General features: G+C 30.3%; 1 protein-coding gene across 1 annotated transcript in view; it reads right to left on the reverse strand.

Annotated features, from left to right (window-relative positions):
* Positions 1 to 23,211, reverse strand: part of LOC18107961 (disease resistance protein Roq1) — a 47,789-nt gene that overhangs the window by 9,800 nt on the left and 14,778 nt on the right. The gene's annotated exons all lie outside the window — the stretch shown is intronic.

The following is a 23,211-nucleotide window of genomic DNA, read 5'->3' on the forward strand; positions in this document are numbered from 1 at the left end:
ATAGTCTTTTTTTTTTTTTTGACGACTAAAGCAGTGTAAAACGTTGAAAGAAGGTGTATATTAAAATCATGTTACTTCTAAGATCGAAAAATAGCATCTAATATTTTAATATAGCATCTTATTGTATATATATATATTTTTTTTTATTTACGTGGGTGTCCGAGTCAGCTTGCGCGCACCACGACTAATTCCACGACCCACTGAACACCCTGCAAACTCAATGAACATATAAGACACCGTAAAAATGACAGACATACACATAAAAACTCGAATCCAGAAGCAACAAGAGAAGACAAGCCCCTCGTATCCCAGGCCAATACCCTCAGTGCATCTTATTGTATATATCTTGTTACTTCTAATAAATTCAAATGATATACAGTACATCTATTAAAATCATTTTTCTTCCTTCCACCACAACTGGGTCCACGTGTCACTGATACCAAACTCTTCCAAGCTATTGTTGACCAATGTACCGAAAACACAAAAAAGAAAAAATCAAACAGAGATTTTGCTTCAACTCCATTATTGTTTTTTCTTGAACCGTTCCTCTTTGTGCTATTACTGTAACAATTTATTAAAGCAGTGTAAAGCGTTGAAAACATGGGTATCATATTGTGTTCGTAATAAGAGTATGTCAATAATTAGTGATATATGTCATCATTTAATTCTTTACCTTTGATTTTTATAGAAACAAAAAAAAAATTATGTTTTTTTCAATAAATTTAATCATTATTATCGAACCCAACTTAAAATTGACCAGACTAAAAAATAGAGTCTTGGATTACATAAATTGATCCAGGTCAACCCAGAAAAATAAAAATAAAAATATTTGATTTTTAATATTTCATATGAAAAAAATTAAAGAAACAATTCATATGAATATAGGTTATACATGTTGCATATAATAAAGTTTAAAAGATTATTTCAAAAGGTTTTTTTATCTCATATTAAAAAGATATTATCTTATTGTTTTAAATTGAAGTATTTAAATCAAAAGAATTTTTTTTAATTCCACATCAAAAAAATAAAATATTCTTCTAGTATTTATATAGTGAACTTTGAAATGAGTTAGTAACCAATAGAAAAATATATAAAAAAAAATGATCTTTAGCTAGAAGAAAAAAAATATTTGAAAAAACAAAACGGGTCTCTACCGGGTTTTTCTAGGTTTCGCATATAGCTTTAGTTCACATCACAAATTATTATTATTATTATTTTGATAGGTATAACATATGATAAATGAGATTTTAATATAAGAACTATTGGGATAATAAATATTTTCTCAGTTTTTTTTGTTTTTTTAAATTTAGTTTAGAAATTTTAATTTTTCTTATTTAGTATTATTAAAATCTTTATAATTTTTTCTACTTTAAAAGGAATAATTTTTTATTTTTTATTTTTATTAAATATTATCAAGCTCTCTGGTTTTTCTATTTAAAAAATAATAATTTTTATAATTGGTTGTTTCTATATATAAACTGTAGTCATAGTCTTTGGAAACAGACTTTGATATTTTGATGATTTAATAAAGAGATTCCTATAAGAGATTATATACTATGCTTAGGGTTTTCTCAAGGCCTTTTCAGAGAAAGAATATTCTTTCGTGCAAATTATTAGCAATGCAATAATTATAATTATAAAAGATAAAAAGGTTAATTGTATTCTTTATATAGGATAAAAGGATATGCTTTATATTCATTTGCAGGCCGAGAAAGCACCACGAAACTAGGAATTTCTAGTGGTAATTTTGAGTCAATGCAAATCACGAATTAGACTAATCAAATAACATATTCAAATCGAATCAGCAGTTCCTATATGTATATATAGACACACTCGTCAATCATTGATTTTACTAGTTATTTTCGATTTATCTTAATAGATTTAGCTATTATATAAATAGTTGATTTTTTTATTTTTAAGACAATTGATTTTTTTCTTACAATTTTAAATTATAATTTAAAAATTTAAAAATTTTAATTTTTTAGCTTTCTTGCAAATACTTTGCAAGAAGTCAGTCAATAATAGTTTTTCAATTTATACAGTAGAAATTTCCTTTATAAATTACTAGAAATTTTCGAGCGAAATTACCAGTCAATGCAAGCAGTGTCAAAGATTTGAAAAGAAGGTAAAATTATCAATAGACACTCTCTCCAGCAGTCCCGTAAATGACATGATTTTCTACACGGCAAATTAAGAAGACCATTTCCATGCAATTGTCAAAATCAAATGACGTAAATTTCCACAAACCTATTTTCATAGCCTGGCTTCTTTTCTTTTCCAAAAAAAACTGTGATTAGGCGTGTCAAAAATTCTTACACTTACAAATACTTCCTTTTTAATTACATTAAAACCTAGAATAATATATATTTTGAATAATTTTAAGGAAGAAATTATAATGTAATTGTAATTAAGTTCTTAGAAATCTTACAAAGAGATTATGTATCTCTTTCATGTTTTCTAATATTTTCATCCATCTTTTATATTTATTAAAAACATATTTTAACTATTTCTGTGTTTTTTTTATTAAGAATATTTGACTTCATTTTATTCTTCCAACTTCTTCTCTATACATATCATAATAGGAACTGGTACTATTTATTCAAAATAATTTCTATTTTTTGTTATTATCATCTAATTTATTATTACTACATATATAATAAAAATAAATATTTTTTAATAATTTATATAATATACCGTCCAACTATTAAAACCATGATATATTTTAAAGTAATAATTAAAAAACCTCAATTTAGTCTCAAAATATACAATACCATCATTATGTGTCTTTTATCAATTTTAGCCGCATGTTGATCGATATTGAGCTGGAATTTGGAGTGGTAATTTCGAGGTAGTTGCTGATGGCGTATAATTATAAAAAAAAATTAATTTTTTTAAAAAGTATGGTTCAACTATCCTCCTAAATAATTATAATGTAGTTGATACTAAGCTGAATTAGATTTTTTTTTTAACACAATCAATGTGGCCTGGGCCTACCTGGAAGGATCACTGAGTTAAAATAATCCGGTGCTGTCTTGGTGAGTTTGTGGGAAAAAAAGATGAGCGGAAAAAATAACTCGATAGCTGGGTCAAATGAGTTCAAGGAAATTGAGAAAGTATGTTTTCTTGCAAATTATTAGAAATGCAATAATTGTCAAAGAGCAAGCAATAATCGCTAAAGAATAAATTATTGAGCTGGAATTTAGAGTGGTTGCTGAATGTTTTATTGTTTTAAATTATTTTTTTAATATTTTTATATTAGTTTGATATATTAATATTAAAAATAAATTTTGAAAAATAAATGTTAATACATTTATAAATAAAAAGGATTTTAAAACATAATATCTACGTCACTCCAAAATATAGAGCCCGTTTGGCTCTGTAGCTGCGGCTGCGTTTTATTTAAAACGCAGTTCGCAGCTGTTTGGTTAATGAAAAAATTAATTTACTGTTCACTGGGCCTCACTTAATTTCTATGTTAGAAACGCAGGAAAGGAAAAGCAGCCATTTCTTACTCTTTTTTTCACGGTTCATGTTAATTGCACCGTTCAATGAACAGTGCAATTAACATGAACAGTACGTAATGTACACTATTCAAGTGAACAGTGCAACACAATTGCACTGTTCACTTAAAAATAGTGAACAGTGCAATTCTCTTGCAATGTTCATTTGCCTGCGTGAACCTTTTTTTTTTTAGTGTGTTAATTTTTTTTAGTGTGTTATTTTTTTAACATTTTTTTTTAAAAAAACTAGTTTATAGTGAATTTTATACCTGATAATATTTTATCTAATTTTATTATATGCTAAAAATATTATGAAAACTGTAGTTTTTGTCGGATGTATACGTAATGGAATTATAAATGGTTTCATGGAATAATAAAAAAATATTTTATATAAAGTATGATTTATTTCATGATATAATAGCAATAGTTAAATCCATAATATTTAAATTAAAAATCATCAGTATTAATATATTTTTTAAAAATTATTTTATAACTTCAATTTTAAAAGCATTCTTAACCAAACACATTAAGCTATTTTTTCTTCAACTTCAATTTCAACCACAGTTTTAACCAAACACCTATTTTTTCAAATCAACCTCAACTAAAAATATTTTTTATAAAATAATTTTTTCCACAACCACAACAGCTACCACAATTTGATGATCAATAATAAATATCTTTTATCAATTTTTGTTTATGCTAGAAAATAAGCCATTATTCAATATTGATGATCAATAATAAATTTTGTGTAATTTGCAGGGGATTTTTTAATTCTTGTTAATTAATCCCTGAGCGAGGTTCCAAGAAAAGCCTCAACAACCTTATTTTGTTAAAAGAAACTTTCTTTCCGGGGCGAAGGGCTTTTGAATTCACTAAAAAAATTTTCCTCTCTTTCTTTCTTTCTTTAATTATATATTCAAATGGGGCGTTTGCTATTTTCATCGAGGACGCCATGTAAAGAAGGGAAAGGGAACAAGAAAGATGGGGGTTGTTTCCTTTTGCTCCTTTTTTTATTTTTATTTTTTATTTCTCTCTCTATATTTTTTATTTTAAAAAGCTCTAATTCTTTAAGCTTTCTTACAGAGACTTTGCAATTAAATCAGTCAATGACAATTTTTCTAATACTGTACAGAGAAACAACAAGGAAAATTCCTTCGTAAATTACTAGGAATTTCGAGCGGTAATTGCTCGCTTAAGTCCATAATCTGCTCCAATTTTACAAGCAGAGAAGATGAGGCTATATCTACCATAATTTTTTTTTTATACCCGTGTCATGATTTTTTTTTAAAAAAAATAATTAAATTATTTTTAAAATCAGCACCTTAAAATATCTAAAAATATTAATTTAAAATCTTAAATTTTTTTAAAAATATTTTTAAAACACAAAAATAAACAGCATCTAGCATCTACTAACATAATAAAAAAGGAAATTGAGAAAGTATGTTTTCTTGCAAATTATTAGCAATGCAATAATTGTCAAAGATAAAAGATAATCTTACATAAAAGATAATCGATATTGATCATATTTGGCACTTTGGTTGAATTATTTTTCAAAAACATTTAGATTAATTTTTAGTCTTAGATTTTTTTTAAGTATTTTTAAATCATTTTGATTTTAAAAATTATTTTAATATATTTTTAAATAATTTTTTTTAAAAAAAAAACCTTACTTCCCTCCCGGACAATAATATTGATTTTTCACACGGTAAACTAAGAAGACCATTTCCATGCAATTGTCTAATCTGATACTGTCAAAATCAAATGGTATAAATTTCCAAAAGAGACTGATTAGGCAAAACGTTATGTCTTCCCAGCAATCTCTTACAGATATTCTGAAAATAGTAGATGTTATTTAGAGTTTGAGTTTTTTCAAGGAATAGTACAGTTCAAAAAAATTTAAAAGTGTTTTTTAAATATTTTTTTAAGAAAATATTAAATTACTATTTTTAAATATTTTTTATTTTTAATGTACTAAAATAAAAAAAATAATTTTTTTTAAAAATTATTATTTAAATATATCTTTAATTAAAAAGCATATTGCATCCAAGGTTCTCAATTCCATTCCATTTTGTCTGTCTGGAATAGCTAAAAAATTTCATATAAATTTAAAAAACAGAATGATTTTTTGTCTCATTTCAAATCTCACTCTGTTCTGAATTTTTAATTAAATTTCAATCAAAATATTCCAATTTCATCTCACTTTCAAAATCAAGCTTTTACTGTAAATTCACACAGAGTGAAAAACTGACCTTTAGTATAACGATGGACTGCTACTGCTTTTGCTTCTCACCAATAGCCATGTCAAAAACTTTATGCTATTTTCCACATCAACAAATTAGATTATATAGTAAAATGAAATAAAATGAATACCCTCGAACTCTTTTTTTATTATTATTTTATTTTTATAGCCTAAATTAATACTCAATTACTTTTTTTATGAAGAAAAATTAATTTATATTATTGTTAACATAATTTTTCAAATTAAAGCATTTTTAATTGAAACCTACACAATTACGCATTGAAATTTACTTATCGGTAATTTCGTGGTAGGCGCACATGTGACTTAAAGTTTCCATAATAAAAAGAAAATAGAAGGAAATTGAGAAAGTTTCTTGCAAATTATTAGCAAAGCAATAATTGTGAATGAGCAAGCAATAATTGCTAAAATAAATTATTGAGCTGTAATATAGAGCGGTAATTTCGTGGTGGTTGCTGAGGGAGCATGGGTGTGTTTTGGAGTCCAGTAAAATTATTATTTTTTTAAAGATTTTAAAATTTTTTATTTTTTTAAATTATAATTATTATTTATTGTTCTAATATATGATATTAAAATTATTTTTTTAAAAATTAATATTTTAATATATTTCAAAAATATTTTGAAATATAATATCTATTACACTCTCAAATTAAATTGTATATATCTTGTTTTATAGCATCTAATGGTTTTTTTTTTTTTTTGGACGACTAAAGCAGTGTAAAACGTTGAAAGCAGGTGTACAGTACATACTTTACATTACACGTTACTTTTAATAAATTCAAATGATGTACAGTACATCTATTAAAATCATTTTCTTCCTGCAGAGTGCAGATCCTCTGCAAAGTTTCCACAATAACTGGGTCCATGTGTTACTGATTCCAAACTCTTCCAAGCTATTGTTGACCAGTGTACCGAAAACACAAAAAAGAAAAATCAAACAGAGATTCTGCTTCAACTCCATTATTGTTTTTTCATGAACCGTTCCTCTCTGTGATATTACTGTAACAATTTATTAAACCAGTGTAAAGCGTTGAAAACATGGATATCATGAAGTGACATAAAATTTTGTGTTTGTAATAAGAGTATGTAAATAATTAGTGATATATGTCCTAATTTAATTCTTTGCCTTTCATTTTTATAAAAGCAAAAAAATTACGTTTTTTTCAATAAATTTACTGATAGTTATGGAACCCAAGCTGAATTTGACCCGACTAAAAAATAGAGTCTTGGGTTACACAGATTGATCTAAATTAACCCGAAAAAATTAAAAAAAAAATATTTGATTTTTAATATTTCATATGAAAAAAATTAAAGAAACAATTCATATGAATATAGATTATACATGTTGCATATAATAAAGTTTAAAAGATTATTTTAAAAGGTTTTTTTTTATCTCATATTAAAAAGATATTATCTAATTCTTTTAAATTGAGGTATTTAAACAAAAATAATTTTTTTTATTCCATATTGAAAAAATAAAATATTCTTCTAGTATTTATATAATAAACTTTGAAATAGTTTACTAACCAATAGAAAAATATATAAAAAAAAGGGGTCTCTAGCTAGAAGAAAAAACATATTTGAAAAAACAGAACCGGTCTCTACCGGGTTTTTCTAGTTTTCGCATATAGCTTTAGTTCACGTCACAAGTTATTATTATTATTATTTTGATAGATATAACATATGATAAATGAGATTTTAATATAAGAACTATTGGGATAATAAATATTTTCTCAGTTTTTTTTTGTTTTTTTAATTTAGTGTAGAAATTTTAATTTTTCTTATTTAGTATTATTAAATCTTTATAATTTTTTTCTACCTAAAAAGGAATAATTTTTCTATTTTATTTTATTTTATTAAATATTATCAAGCTCTCTGGTTTTTCTATTTAAAAAATAATAATTTTTATATTTGGTTGTTTCTATATATAAACTGTAGTCATAGTCTTTGGAAACAGACTTTGATATTTTGATGATTTAATAAAGAGATTCCTATAAGAGATTATATACTATATATGCTTAGGGGTTTCTCAAGCCCTTTTCAGAGAAAGAATATTTTTTCGTGCAAATTATTAGCAATGCAATAATTATAATTATAAAAGATAAAAAGGTTAATTGTATTCTTTATATAGGATAAAAGGATATGCTTTATATTCATTTGCAGGCCGAGAAAGCACCACGAAACTATGAATTTCTAGTGGTAATTTTGAGTCAATGCAAGTCATGAATTAGACTAATCAAATAACATATTCAAATCGAATCAGCAGTTCCTATATGTATATATAGACACACTCGTCAATACAAGTCATTGATTTTACTAGTTATTTTCGATTTATCTTAATAGATTTAGCTATTATATAAATAGTTGATTTTTTATTTTTTAAAACAATTGATTTTTTTCTTACAATTTTAAATTATAATTTTAAAAATTAAAAACTTTAATTCTTTAGCTTTCTTTCGAATACTTTGCAAGAAGTCAGTCAATAATAGTTTTTCAATTCATATACAGTAGAAATTTCCTTTATAAATTACTAGAAATTTTCGAGCGAAATTACCGGTCAATGCAAGTAGTGTCAAAGATTTGAAAAGAAGGTAAAATTATCAATAGACACTCTCTCCAGCAGTCCCGTAAATGACATGATTTTTCACACGGTAAACTAAGAAGACCATTTCCATGCAATTGTCTAATCTGATACTGTCAAGATCAAATGATGTAAATTTCCACCAACCGCTTCTTCTTTTTTCCAGAAACAGACTGTGATTAGGCGTGTCAAAAATTATGACTTCCCAGCAATACTTCACAGATATTCTGATACCATGTTAATTTCCATAATATATTTATATATGTACCAAAAGATTTCTTTTTATCTTGTTTTCCATAATATATTTATATAGTGGCGAAATAGGGGGTAGTTTGTGGAGAAGGTGCATTAGTGCTTGCTTTTTCATTGAGTAAGCCATGTAAAGAAGGGAAAGGGAACAAGAAACACGGCACCCTTGGAATGTCTTTCCCAAGGATCTTTCAACAATAAGAGAAATGAGAACAATAACAGAGCAAACCGCTGCCACAACGCATGTGGGAGTGTACTCTAATGCAAGGATGGCAACGTATAAAATGAAGGAAGAGTTAATTTATTTTACTTTTTAATGGAAATAATCATTTTATTCTTGATTTGTTTTTATTTGATGGTTTTTTTTGTTAGCACTATCAAGCTCTGTTCATCATAAAATTTTAACTATATTTTATTCAATATATTTTAAGATTCCTCGTAAAATTTCAGTTCAATCTGATGATTGGATTGAAAATTACGTTCAATAACATAAAACTGGCTAAATTATGATTTTTCATCAAATTTCTGAATTTCTCAAAATATTCTGAAATTTTAACCCAAGTTAAAATATTATATTAGAAGGCTACAGGTAAATTTTAAATTTTTTTAATAATTCAATCAAGAATTACAAATTTTTTTACATAAAACTAATCAAAATATATTAATAAAGTTTTGATCTAAATTATAGCGCACTCAAGCCTTTAACATGCCTCCGCCCTTGCAGTGAGGTCGTCCCTCCTTCTGCCATAATGTTGTTATGTTAATTTTTTTTTTTTTAGTTTATTGTGGGTGTCCGGGTCAGCTTGCGCGCACCTCGACTAATCCCACGGGCCCTGAAGTTAACGACCATGTAAGCCTCCAGTAACAATCATATGAGCAATCACAGGACTCGAATCTGAGACCACAAAAGAAACAAATCTCTTGGTCTCAGGCTTTTATCACTGGCCACCACCTAGATGGTTTGTTATGTTAATTTATTACTCCTGCTGCTGCTGGTATTCTTCAAATCTTCTTTCTTGAATTGGCTTAGCTTGGATGCATACAACAATGAGATGGGATCAGCGGAAGATCTGCAGGCTAAACTTTATGTTTTAAAAACTTTATCTTTTAAAAATTATTTTTAATATCAGTATATTAAAATAATTTAAAAATATTAAAAAAATATTATTTTAAAATAAAAAACAAAATTTATTTTTAATTTTTTAAAAAATTATTTTTAAAATGCAAAAATAAATGGTATTTACACCAATTTTTTTTATATTGTTGTTATTTTTAGTATCGTCTCCATCACGTTTAAACTAAAACAAAACCTACTCAGCGATGAGGAGGTTTTCGGGCTACCAAATTTGGAAACGGAAAGAAAAAACTTTATTTATTTATTTTGGTTCTTAAAAACATAGTAAACAAGTAATTGACTGTCAATTTCTTTTGGAAAACAAAACCAGTTTTTTTTTTTTTATTTTTACTATCAACATATTAAAATCATTAAAAAATATTTAAAAACATCAACCTATATTTCAAACACAGTTTATAATAGAAAATAAGCCATTATTCAATATTGATGATCAAGAATAAATATTGATGATTAATAATAAATTATTAGCAATGCAATAATCATAATTATAAAAGGTAAAAGGTAACAGTACGTAAGAGGAAAAAAAGCAAGGAAATTTCTCAAGCGTGTAGTACTGATAAATATTGAGCAAGGAATTTGGTGGCAAGTGGCAACAACTGCTGGGTCCACGCGTTAGAAAAAGCAAGGAAAGAGAGGACTCTCTTTCTTTCTCACTCATACTGATTGAAAATCAAATGGAGCGTTTGCTTTTTTACATCGATCGAGGAAGCCATGTGAAGAACGGAAAGCGCACAAGAAAGATTCCTTGTTGTTTCCTTTTCCTTTTCCTTTTCCTTTTTATTTTTATTTCTCTCTATATTGGAAGTTTGAAAAACTTTCTGACAATAATACACGAAAGTACTTTTTGATAGCTCTTTAAAACTTTATGACAAGAAAGGGAATGTCTTTTTGCGTTCCTTTCGTAGTAATTGCAACACTCTAAAATTTGATTAAAGGACTTCCTTTCTTAAATTATACGAAAATTAATCCATGAATATTATTTTTTAATAATAAAAGGAGAAAAAATAGCTACATTTGTTTCAAATCCTAGCCCAGATTTTGCTAAAATTCGATTGAGAACTGGTGCCTAAAATTGAGAACTGGTTCTAGCAAGCTGAGTTTAACCCTGACCTGTACCACTTGTGCTCAATTATTGTCCTTTTTGGGTAATTTAGAGGGCCAAAGGGTTCAAGGACAAAATACGGCTTGTCCTCTCTTTCTTTCTCACTCATCCTGATTGAAAATCAAAATCAAAATGGGGTGTTTGCTTTTTTCATGGAAAGAAGGGAAAGATGGAGTGGTTGTTTCCTTTTCCTTTTCCTTTTTATTTCTCTCCTCGAAAAACTTTATGACTAAACTATAATTGATAATAGAATTAATGCTGGATGGAAGAGCTAATTATCCATAAGCAACTACTGCTTTAATTCTTGATAAATAAGTTCCCACTATCATATTCAGTAAATGCAACCAACACGTGATACACACCAAAGTACGCACCTTGAATGAAATAACAGCGGTATAGAGGGATTTCATCTCTTGATCTGTTCTTCCATTTACCAGCCCCACAAACACCAAAGTACCAATCCTTTGGATTTTATCATGAATATACCAACTGGATTAGGGATTTGAGAGATGAATATTATGTTCCAATATGAATATTTATTTCATCCAAAATAAACATCTTTTACTTGGCCATGAACTTTTGTATCAACCTGCTAAGCTTTTATTGACTTGAACTAAATTAGAAGCTTTCTAAAAAACAGCTAAGCTTGAAAAGGAAGAACATGCACGTGGAGAACTGACCTTAATAGCAACTATTTGGTTCTGCCGATGCTTAGCTGTAGGTAAGAGCATGAGATTATATGATTAACCTGTGGCAAGGATCGGTTTATGGGTAGGAGGGTTAGAAAAATTGATTTTTAATTCATTGTAGTAATATTTAAAGATATATGATACAGGCGAGAACATGAAAATCGAAGTAGATAACAGCAAACGGAACCGTGTTAATAGAACTTGCAAGGATGTAAATGAAGAAAAATAATATAGTTTTGTGACCAAAACGAAAATAGGTAAAAGTTTCAAGGACCAAGAAAAACAACAATGGCTATAAGCAGTGACATGAACAGTAAAGCGACAAAGGAGCTATAATATATATATATATATATATATATTTAGTTTCGTTTATAATTATAATGTAGTGGTAAGACTGTGGATAAAAATCAATGTGGCCTAGGCAATACAACTATGAAAGATTCCTCGGATAAAGCAATTATCACTTCTTTTTTTTCATGTAACATCAATACTTTATGTTTAATTTTTATTATATAGTACAAGTATAAAAATTGTAAAATTTAAACTTATAATTAATCACTTAATTAATAAAACTTTGATATTATATAAAAAAATTATTTCTCATCAGAAACAAACTTTTGCCTGTTCTATTCCAGTCCGTTTTAGAGCACAAAAAAATAAATTATTAATGTGATGGACAACTGAAGCATCTATCTTTAAGTCTGCTTAATGAAAGGTTCTTCCCATGGACGCACAATGTTAACGTGAAGAATAAATATGGAAATCACAGAATAGGAATTATAGAATATTTAGTTTTCTAATTAGCCTTACTTGATTGTAAATCGTCCATGATTATTTCCTAGACTAGTGTAATGAGTTTTTCCTTATTAGTTTCTGTATAGGCTATACATATAAGAGCCTCTTCTGCTCTTATTTTTATACTGAAATAACAATCAAATATATTCTTTCTCAGTTCAACATGGTATCAGAACAGAGATTCTAGGGCCATAGAATTTTTTCTGGAAAAGAATGGAAACCCCTTCTGCTGGGGTGAAAACTTATGAAGGGGAGAACTCAATCCTTGCAGATCTGACAGCAGGGATGACACAACTTGCCAGCCATGAACCTGCTGCACCGATTGGAATCAAGTTAGATGACAACAATTATGCATTATGGTCCAAATTGTTGACATGTATATCTCAAGAAAAGACAAGTTGGGATACATAAATAGAGACCTTCCACAACCTCTGCAAACAGATCCAACATTCAGGAAGTGGAGAACTGAAAATGCAATGGTGAAGGGATGGCTGATCAACTCTATGAACCCAAAACTTATAAGCAACTTCATCAGATTTTCAACAGCCAAAGCTGTTTGGGATAACATTGCAACAACCTACTTTGATGGCACTGATACACTCAAAAAAAGAGTTACTAGGCTGAAACAGGGAGGAGGATCTATTGAAACATATTACAACAATCTGCAGGGATTATGGAGAGAAATTGATTTCCGGCATCCAAACCCTATGGAGTGCAATACTGACATACAGAAATATAATTCACTTTTGCAAGAGGACATAGTCTATATATTCTTAGACGGGCTTGATAACAGACTTGACAATATTAGAGCAGATGTGCTCCAGATGCAGCCATTTCCAACAGTAGAACAAGCCTATGCGCAAGTCAGGAGAGAAGACCTAAGGCAATCTGTGATGCTGAAAAATGAAGAAGTCATATCTGGAGGTGCTATGCTGTCAAGGGGAGGACAGAAACCTCAACATCGTTTATCCTTTCTAATGCCAGCGAATGGAAGGCCAGTTACAAAATCACATGGGGAAGGGGCAGGTTGCACACACTGTGAAAATACAAAACACACCAAAGATACATGTTTCAAAATACATGGTTATCCAGATTGGTGGCACGAACTCAAGGCGAAGAAAAAACCAGAAGCCAGGCGTAGTGAACATCCTGGTCGTGCAGCCCTTATAAGCATGGAACCTACACTATCACTTGTACCTGCACAAGAATCTCCTATCTCGGCTAAAGAACAGACTGATCAGAATGACCCAGGTAATCAAGGTTATGTTTTTTGCTCTCAGAAGAGAAGACATGATCATGATGGCTGGATTATTGACTCTGGAGCAACAGACCACATGACGTATGATCCCTGTGATTTGTCTGACACCACTCAACCAAAACGGCTATGCATTGCTAATGCTAATAGAGTGACATATCCAGTGACTGGGGCTGGAACAGTTGCACTTTCTCCTTCTTTCTCATTACCACATACCCTGCTAGTTCCATCACTGTCCAATAAGTTGTTATCTGTAGGACAAGTGACTGAGGAATTACAATGTTGTGCACTAATGTATCCTAGTTTTTGCTTGTTTCAGGATATTCTCACCAAGGAGATTATTGGTCGTGGTACTAAGAGGGAAAGGTTGTATTACATGGATGACTTCAGCTGTGGTCGAGCAAATAACATACACATCGTCGACAATAAGGAACAGCAGATTTGGTTATGGCATAATCGGTTGGGACACCCCTCATTTCGGTATTTACGCTGTTTATTTCCAGAACTATTCACGAAATTTCGTGAAGCAGATTTTCAGTGTGAAACTTGTATTAAAGCTAAGAGTCATTGTGTATCGTACCCAATAAGTTTAAATCAGAGTGCCACTCCATTTGCAATTGTTCATACTGATGTTTGGGGCCCTGCCCCGATTACTATCTCTTCTGGAGCTCGCTGGTTTGTCACATTTGTTGACGATTGTACACGAATGACTTGGTTGTATGTGATGAAAACGAAACATGAAGTGTTTGACATATTTCGCTCATTCCATAATATGATTCAAACACAATTTTCTGCAACACTACAGATTCTATGATCCGATAATGGTGGGGAATATGATAACAAACAATTCCACCGATACTTTCAGGAACATGGTATGCATCATGAGACATCTTGTCCACAAACGCCACAACAGAATGGTGTTGCTGAACGTAAAAACCGACATATCTTGGAGATCACTAGAGCTCTCTTGACAGCTGCTAATGTGCCCAAACGGTTCTGAACTGATGCAGTGGTGACTGCAGTATACTTGCTGAATAGACTGCCATTAAGAGTTCTGGACTATAAGACCCCGCTTCAAGTTCTAGGCCACCATGTGATCCTACCGTCAGTTCTCATGCTTCCGCCCAGAACATTTGGTTGTGTTGTATATGTTCATATACACAAAAACCAACGAACCAAGCTCGACCCTTGTGCTGTCCGCTGTGTTTTTCTTGGGTATGCAGCTCATAAGAAAGGATACTGATGCTATGATCCAGCTACAAAACGACTCTATACCTCCATGGATGTTACCTTCCTTGAATCTGAGCATTTATTCACTTCCCTATCTTCTAGCTCCTCTTGTCAGGGGGAGCTCCTAAGTGCAGAGCAGGCCTGGGAATATTGGCCGGGCTTTACTGACAGTACAGTGAAGAATGCAGGGGGAGATAGTGAGCATATCTCAGATAATATTATCCAGCCGCATGTTGCTATTGATACAGAGACAGAATTAATGAGGGAACAAGGAGAAAATGATGAGCACGTTGAGACCGAGACAGTGGAGAAGAGTGCAGAAACTAGTGAGCAAATGGAAGCAACTGGAGAAGTCTCCAATGAACAACCCTTCCATGCCGTGACAGTACCACAATCAGTTCAATCTCCTGAGAATATTTATGAGGTACAAGTTCTAAACTCATCTCAAAATATTTCTGCTGGCTATAACTTGCCTTTCAGACATAATTGTGGACAACCTCCAAAACGATATTCACCTGATCATGGAATGAGCAAATCCAAGTACCCAATTGCCAACCATGTCTCAACTCAGAAGCTGTCTGAACCCTCAAGGCATTGGCGCATAAACTATCTACAGAAGATGTCCCTAATACAGTGAATGAAGTTTTGAATAATCCTAAATGGATTCAAGCAATATATGAAGAAATGGAAGCACTGCAGGAAAATAATACTTGGAACCTCGTACCACTACCTGAAGGAAAGAAAACTGTGGGATGTAGATGAGTGTTCTCTGTCAAACACAAAGCAGATGGTTCGGTAGAAAGATATAAAGCAAGGCTGGTGGCGAAGGGATATACTCAGACATATGGGATAGATTATCAAGAAACCTTCTCACCGATAACGAAATTAAATACTGTGAGAGTACTGATCTCTTGCTGCAAACTTGGACTGGCCACTACACCAATTTAACGTGAAAAATGCTTTTCTCCATGGAGATCTTGAGGAGGAGGTGTACATGGATGTTCCACCTGACCTTACTTCCCTAATGCAAGGGAAGGTGGTCTGCAAGCTACAAAAGGTGTTATATGGCTTAAAACAATCCCCGAGAGCATGGTTTGGACGATTTAGTTTTGCCATGCGGAGATACGGTTACAAGCAAAGTAATTCAGACCACACTCTCTTCTTGAAGCACCAACGAGAAAAGGTAACAGCTCTCATAATCTATGTTGATGATATGATAATTACAGGAAACGACAGAGAAGAAATCTCAAAATTACAAGAGCAGTTAGCAACCGAGTTTGAGATGAAGAACCTCGGAGGATTAAAGTATTTTTTGGGGATTGAAGTGGCTCGATCGAGACAAGGCATATTTCTATCCCAAAGGAAATATGTGCTTGACTTGCTGTCTGAAACAGGAATGCTTGACTGCAAACCAGCTGATACACCAATAGTTCAAAACCATGGTTTGGGAGAATTTCCTAATCAGGCTCCCACCAATAAAGAGAGATATCAACGCCTTGTGGGAAAACTAATATACTTATCTCATACTCGACCAGACATTGCATATGACGTGAGTTTGGTAAGTCAGTTTATGCATTACCCCAGCGAAGATCATATGAGTGCTGTGATTCGCATTTTACGATACCTGAAGTCTTCTCCAGGCAGAGGACTGATGTTCAGGAAACATCAACATCTGCACATCAATGGTTACATTGACGCAGATTGGGCAGGGAACATCACTGACAGGAAATCCACATCCGGCTACTTCACATTTGTGGGCGGGAATCTAGTCACTTGGAGAAGCAAGAAACAGAAGGTAGTTACTTTATCAAGTGCAGAAGCTGAATTCAGAGGTATGACCAAAGGACTATGTGAGCTACTTTGGTTAAAGAGATTAATGGAAGAAATTGGATGTTCATCTCAAGATACAATGAACATGTTTTGTGACAATAAAGCAGCCATAGCAATTGCGCACAACCCAATTCAACATGATCGTACCAAATATGTTGAGGTAGATCGGCATTTCATTAAACAGAAGCTTGAAGACAACGTGATTCAATTTCCATTTGTAAAATCAGAAGATCAGCTAGCAGATATACTTACAAAGGCTGTCTCGGGCAAAATCTTTCATAAATCACTTGACAAGATGGGCATTGCTGATATCTATGCACCAACTTGAGGGGGAGTGTTAACGTGAAGAATAAATATGGAAATCACAGAATAGGAATCATAGAATATTTAGTTTTCTAATTAGCCTTACTTGATTGTAAATCGTCCATGATTATTTTCTAGATTAGTGTAATGAGTTTTTCCTTATTAGTCTCTGTATAGGCTATATATATATATATATATATATATATATATATATAAAAGCCTCTTCTGCTCTTACTTTTGTACTGAAATAACAATCAAATTATTGTTTCTCAGTTCAACACACAACTGACAAGCACTGATCTAAACTTTGTATTTCACCTGGAACGGTCATGGTTTGATGAACTCATCAGCATTGCACTTTTTTCATTTTGTTCCAAGTTTTGCATCCTTTATCTTGAGAGGTTAACACGTGTTTGATGGTCCTGTTTTTAAATTTGGCTTTGGGCCCTTAAGTGGTGTGGCATCTTCTTCATTTCTACTGCCACATGTTTAACTTTATATTAAAACATAAGGATTAAATATTATTTTTTAAAAGGACAAATTAATTATTTTTTAAATTTGATTATTGTTAATTGGTGTCATAAAGCTAATGAGAAACAGAGAAACCGATAAGAAAAATAAAAGATGTTTATATATATATATATAAAAAAAAGGCTAAAAAGTAGTAATAACCATGCAGCACAGTGCCTGACCTATTTGACCCTACGGTGACTTAAATTGTGTCTTTAAAGAATATTTGAGATTATTGTTGGAGTTATTTTTAAAGTGTTTTTTATTTTAAAATATATTAAAATAATATTTTTTTTTATTTTTTAAAAATTATTTTGATATTACCACATCAAAATGATCTAAAATGGCTAAAAAATATATTAATTTGAAGTAAAAAAATAAAAAAAATTTAATTTTTTTAAAAATATTTTTAAAATACAAAAACAAACAGGACTGCACCCAAACCTTCGATTGATATTTACACCAAAACTGTTTTTTTGTTGTTGTTATTTTTAGTATCGTCTCCATCACGCTTAAACTAAAACAAAACCTACTCAATGATGAGGTTTTGGGGCTATCAAATTTGGAAACGGAAAGAAAAACTTAATTGCATGAGAGAATCTGGCAATAGAAGAACCCGTGAAGAATAAAGTAGCCCACGAAGGGGCTATTCTGGGAAATCTGGTAAAAGGTAACAGTACGTAGAGGAAAAAAAGCAAGGAAATTTCTCAAGCGTGTAGTACTGGTAAATATTGAGGAAGGATTTTGGTGGCAACCACTGCTGGGTCCACGCGTTAAAAAAAGCAAGGAAAGAGAGGACTCTCATTCTTTCTCACTCATACTGATTGAAAATCAAATGGGGCGTTTGCTTTTTTACATCGATCGAGGAAGCCATGTGAAGAAGGGAAAGCGCACAAGAAAGATTCCTTGTTGTTTCCTTTTCCTTTTCCTTTTCCTTTTTATTTCTCTTTCTATATTGGAAGCTTGAAAAACTTTACGACAATAATACACGAAGTACGTTTTTGATAGCTCTTTAAAACTTTATGACAAGAAAGGGAATGTCTTTTTGCAACAACTTGGTAATTAACATTTACTTTTAACACATTGAGGATGGCCACATCTAAAATTTGATTAAAGGACTTACTTTCTTAAATTATACGAAAATTAATCCATGAATATATTTTTTAATAATAAAAGGAGAAAAAATAGCTACATTTGTTTCAAATCCTAGCCCAGATTGGTTCAGAATACAAACCATGTTACAGAGGCCAATTCTTGGATCCTTGATTTTGCTAAAATTCAATTGAGAACTGGTGCCTAAAATTGAGAACTGGCTCTAGCAAGCTGAGTTTAACCCTGACCTGTACCACTTGTGCTCAATTATTGTCCTTTTTGGGTAATTTAGAGGGCCAAAGGGTTCTATGACAAAATATTGCTTGGCATAATAGAGTGGTTGCAAGCCCCATACAATCCACCTAAAATATTGCTGTGGCCAGAATATTTGAGGGACTCTACCATACGGTTTACAAGGTAACTAAACACATTTAAATACATAATAGAATTAATTCTAAATTTAATTAATTCTCTCTTCGAAATCAAAATCAAATTTAATCCTCTCTTTCTTTCTCACTCACACTGATTGAAAATCAAAATCATATGGGGTGTTTCCTTTTTTCATGGAAAGAAGGGAAAGATGGAGCGGTGGTTGTTTCCTTTTCCTTTTCCTTTTTATTTCTCTCTTCGAAAAACTTTATGACTGAACTATAATTGATAATAGAATTAATGCTGGATGGAAGAGCTAATTATCCATAAGCAACTACTGCTTTAATTCTTGATAAATAAGTTCCCACTATCATATTCAGTAAATGCAACCAACACGTGATACACACCAAAGTACGCACCTTGAATGAAATAACAGCCCCACAAACACGTGATACACATCAAAGTACGCACCTTTGGTGTACCAATCCTTTGGATTTTAGCTAATAAATGAAAAATTATAGTTAAGAATTAATGCTGGATGGAAGAGCATTAATAAATGAAAAATTGCGGTGTTTCAATGTTTCGTGCATGCCAGGGATAATAATAATAAAAAAGAAAATGAAAAAAAAGGAGATTAGTGATGATTTCAATTATCTAATAATTACACAAAACCTTCTCTTTTAATATTTGATTAAACCCTTTGCTCTGTAATTCTCATTTTAAATTATTTGATGCCAACAAAAAATATTCATCTTTAATTTAGAAAAAAAACAAACTTTAGTATTAGCTGTAAGACTATGGACTGCCAAAAACTTTGTGCTATTTTCCATATCAACAGATTAGATTACATAGTTACCTCATAAATAATAAAATCTAGACCCAATTCTCAGGGGTGTAGCTCAACTGGTTAGACCTTGAGTTTGTTGCCTCGAGATCACTGGTTCGAGTCCCACAAACCTCAGGGTCACTGGAGGCTTACATGATCGTTAACTTCAGGGCCCATGAGATTAGTCGAGGTGTGTATAAACTATCCAGACACTCACGTTAATAAAAAAAATATAGCCAAAAATCTAAAATGACCTTACATCCATAGTAAAGGAGTTTATTTTTTAGGGACAGTTAAGTAATTGAGATGAAAAAAAAAACCCTAAACTAAAAGGAATTTTTTTAAGGGTTATTTGATAATTATATTATAAAAAAATGTAAAATTACCAATTAATATTCTTCTTTAGTGTAATTATATAAAAAAAATTTATCCTCCTAAACCTAAATTTATCTACCATGTGCAAAATCAAACTTTCACTGTAGATTCACACAGAGTGAAAAACTGACCTTTAGTATAGTTTAAATTTATCGTATTGTTTCTTTTGCGCTTTCTATTTATTTATTTATTTATTTCTCTCTCTGTATTGAAAGTTTGAAAAACTTTATGACAATAATACACTTTCACACATGGAATGTCGGCGTTAGGATGGTGATGGTCCTGATGGACTGCTACTGCTTTTACTTCTCATCAATGGCCATGCCAAAAACTTTGTGCTATTTTCCATATCAACACATTAGATTACATCGTTACCTAACAAATAATAAAATCAATACCCTCAAACTCCTCTTTTTGTTTTTTTTTTTTTTGCATTATGGTACTCTTTTAACGACATCTCTTGTGCTAAAGTGGTCCAGTGAGGGAGACCAAACTGCTTGGCTGGCTGGAAAGAAAAAAAGCAATTGTTTTTTGCAAATTATTAGCCAAGCAATAATTTTCAAAGAGCAAGCAATAATTGCTAAGGAATAAATTATTGAGCCCGAATTTAGGGTGGTAATTTCGTGGTGGTTGCTGAGGGAGCATGGGTGTGTTTTGGATTGCAATAAAATTATATTTTTAAAATATTTTAAAATTTTTATTGTTTTAAATTTTTATTTTTTTTTTATTTTCATGTATGAAAAAAGATGAATCTCTAGCTAGAAGAAAAAACACATTTGAAAAAAAAAAGTTTCTACCGGGTTTTGTCGGGTCACCCGGGTTCCAGATTGACTCGGTGGATCGACCGGTTTTTTTCTTAATAAAATCTAGATCCAATCCTCAGGGTAACTTAACTGACTAGCTCCTGAGTTTGCTTCCTAAAGATTACCAGTTCGAGTCTCATAAATCTCAGGATCACTGGAGACTTACATGGTAGTTAGCTTCAGGACCCGTAGAATTAGTCGAGGTGTATGTAAACTGACTCGGACACCCACGTTAATAAAAAATATAAAATCAATACCCTCAAACTCTTTTTTTTTTTTTGCATTAATAAACTCTTTTTACCGTAAATTAATACCCAATTACTTTTTTTTATATGAAAAAAGGGTTGAATTAATTTTTTTCAAGTATTTTTTTTATTTTTTATTTGTTTTTCATGGCATGTTTCATTTTGGTGCTTTTAAGATTAATTGGTTTTAAATTGCTTTTTACATAGTTTTTTTTATGAATTGTTTTTTAAATCTCAACTATATTATTATCAGTTATTTATTTTTATCAGGTTTAATGATACTTCAAACTACTTTTAAATCCTCTAGTGTGATTCTTGTGCTAAAGTGGTCTAGTGAGGGAGACCAAACTGCTTGGCGGCCTAGAAAGAAAAAAAGCAACTTATGGGACCATCATTCTATTTACCAGGGGATTGGTTTGAAAAGTGGGCTAGGTCTATCGTTTGGGGTAGCTAATTTTGTCCTTCCCATTTGTTTCCTCTAAAAACATAAAGTTAATTATAATTAATTAATAATTCAAACAATCTCGAGCATGTTTAATTTAATATAATTTCATTTCAAAAAATGCATTTTTTCGTAAAACTATATAATCTATTCATCTAGAAATTTAAATTATTAAAATAAAATCTAAAATATAATTTATATTATTTTTTAACATAAAAGCACTTTTAATTCAACCTACACAATTACATATTGAAATTTACTTATTGGTAGTTTCGTGGTAGGCGTAGATGTGACTTAAAGTTTCCATGATAAAAAGAAAATAGAAGGAAATTGAGAAAGTTTCTTGCAAATCATTAGCCAAGCAATAATAGTCAAAGAGCAAGCAATAATTGTCAAAGAGTTTTTAGAGTGGTAATTTCGTGGTGGTTGCTGAGGGAGGATGGTATGTTTTGGAGTGCAGTAAAATCATATTTTAAAAATATTTTAAATTTTTTTATTGTTTTAAATTATTATTTTTATTATTATAATGTATCGATGTTAAAATTATTTTAAAAAAAATATATATTATTTTAATATATTTCAAAAATAGTTTGAAATATAATATCTATTACAATACAACTATATCTAGAATTATTTTTTAGCACTAAAGCAGTGTAAAACGTTGAAAGTAGGTGTATATTGATTGACATAAAAGTTTTCTAAACAATTGGAAAATATATGTTAAAAAAGAATGAAAATGAACACTAATAAAGTAGAGAATTTGATAGAATTTTTCTAGTCAAAAATCTATTTTTTGCTAATTGAGTACAGTTCTTGCTGTTTTTAGTATCTAACAATTGGCATGAAGTTTCGTGCATGAAGCGGGGTAATAAAAAAGAAAATGAACAAAGGAGTTTAGGAGAAGTAATCTGAAGAGTAAACCAAGGAAATTTAATTGAGGTTTCTAGTTGTATTCTTCATACAGGAGAAAGAGAAAGGATATGCTTTCTATTCATTTGCAGGAAAAAGCACCGCGAATTTCGAGTCAAAGCAAGTCAGAAGTAGTAAAAGTTAGAAAAATTTTATTTATTTATTTTTAATATTATCACATTAAAATAATTAAAAAATATAAAAAGATATTTTTAAACATATAAAATTTAAAATTTAATAAAAAATGGGTTTCCAACCCATATAATATCTATAAGTTTTTATTTAAATATCAAATATACTATTATAATAAAGTTCATGTATGCTATTTATGTTAGCAAATACAAACTGGAATCATATTTAGGAAATATCTCTATTTTCTTGTTACTTTTGGATTATTCACTTGATTTTACTAGTTATTTTTTTATTTATTTTAATAGATTCATTTAGCTATTATATAAATAGTTGATGCTTTTATTTTTGAAAACAATTTTAAAAATAATTGATTTTTTTCTTAGAATTTAAAATTATAATTTTAAATATTTAAAAACTCTAATTCTTTAACTTTCTTGCCAATACTTTGCAAGTAAGTTGGTCAGTCACAATTTTTCAAATTATATACAGTATAAAGTACTAGGAAATTTCTTTTGTAAATTAATAGAAATTTCGAGTTGATCTTTACTTGGACCAATCAAATAATACATTCAAGTTAAATCA

The sequence above is a fragment of the Populus trichocarpa genome, chromosome 19 (assembly GCF_000002775.5).
Source record: "Populus trichocarpa isolate Nisqually-1 chromosome 19, P.trichocarpa_v4.1, whole genome shotgun sequence".
NCBI lineage: Eukaryota > Viridiplantae > Streptophyta > Magnoliopsida > Malpighiales > Salicaceae > Populus > Populus trichocarpa.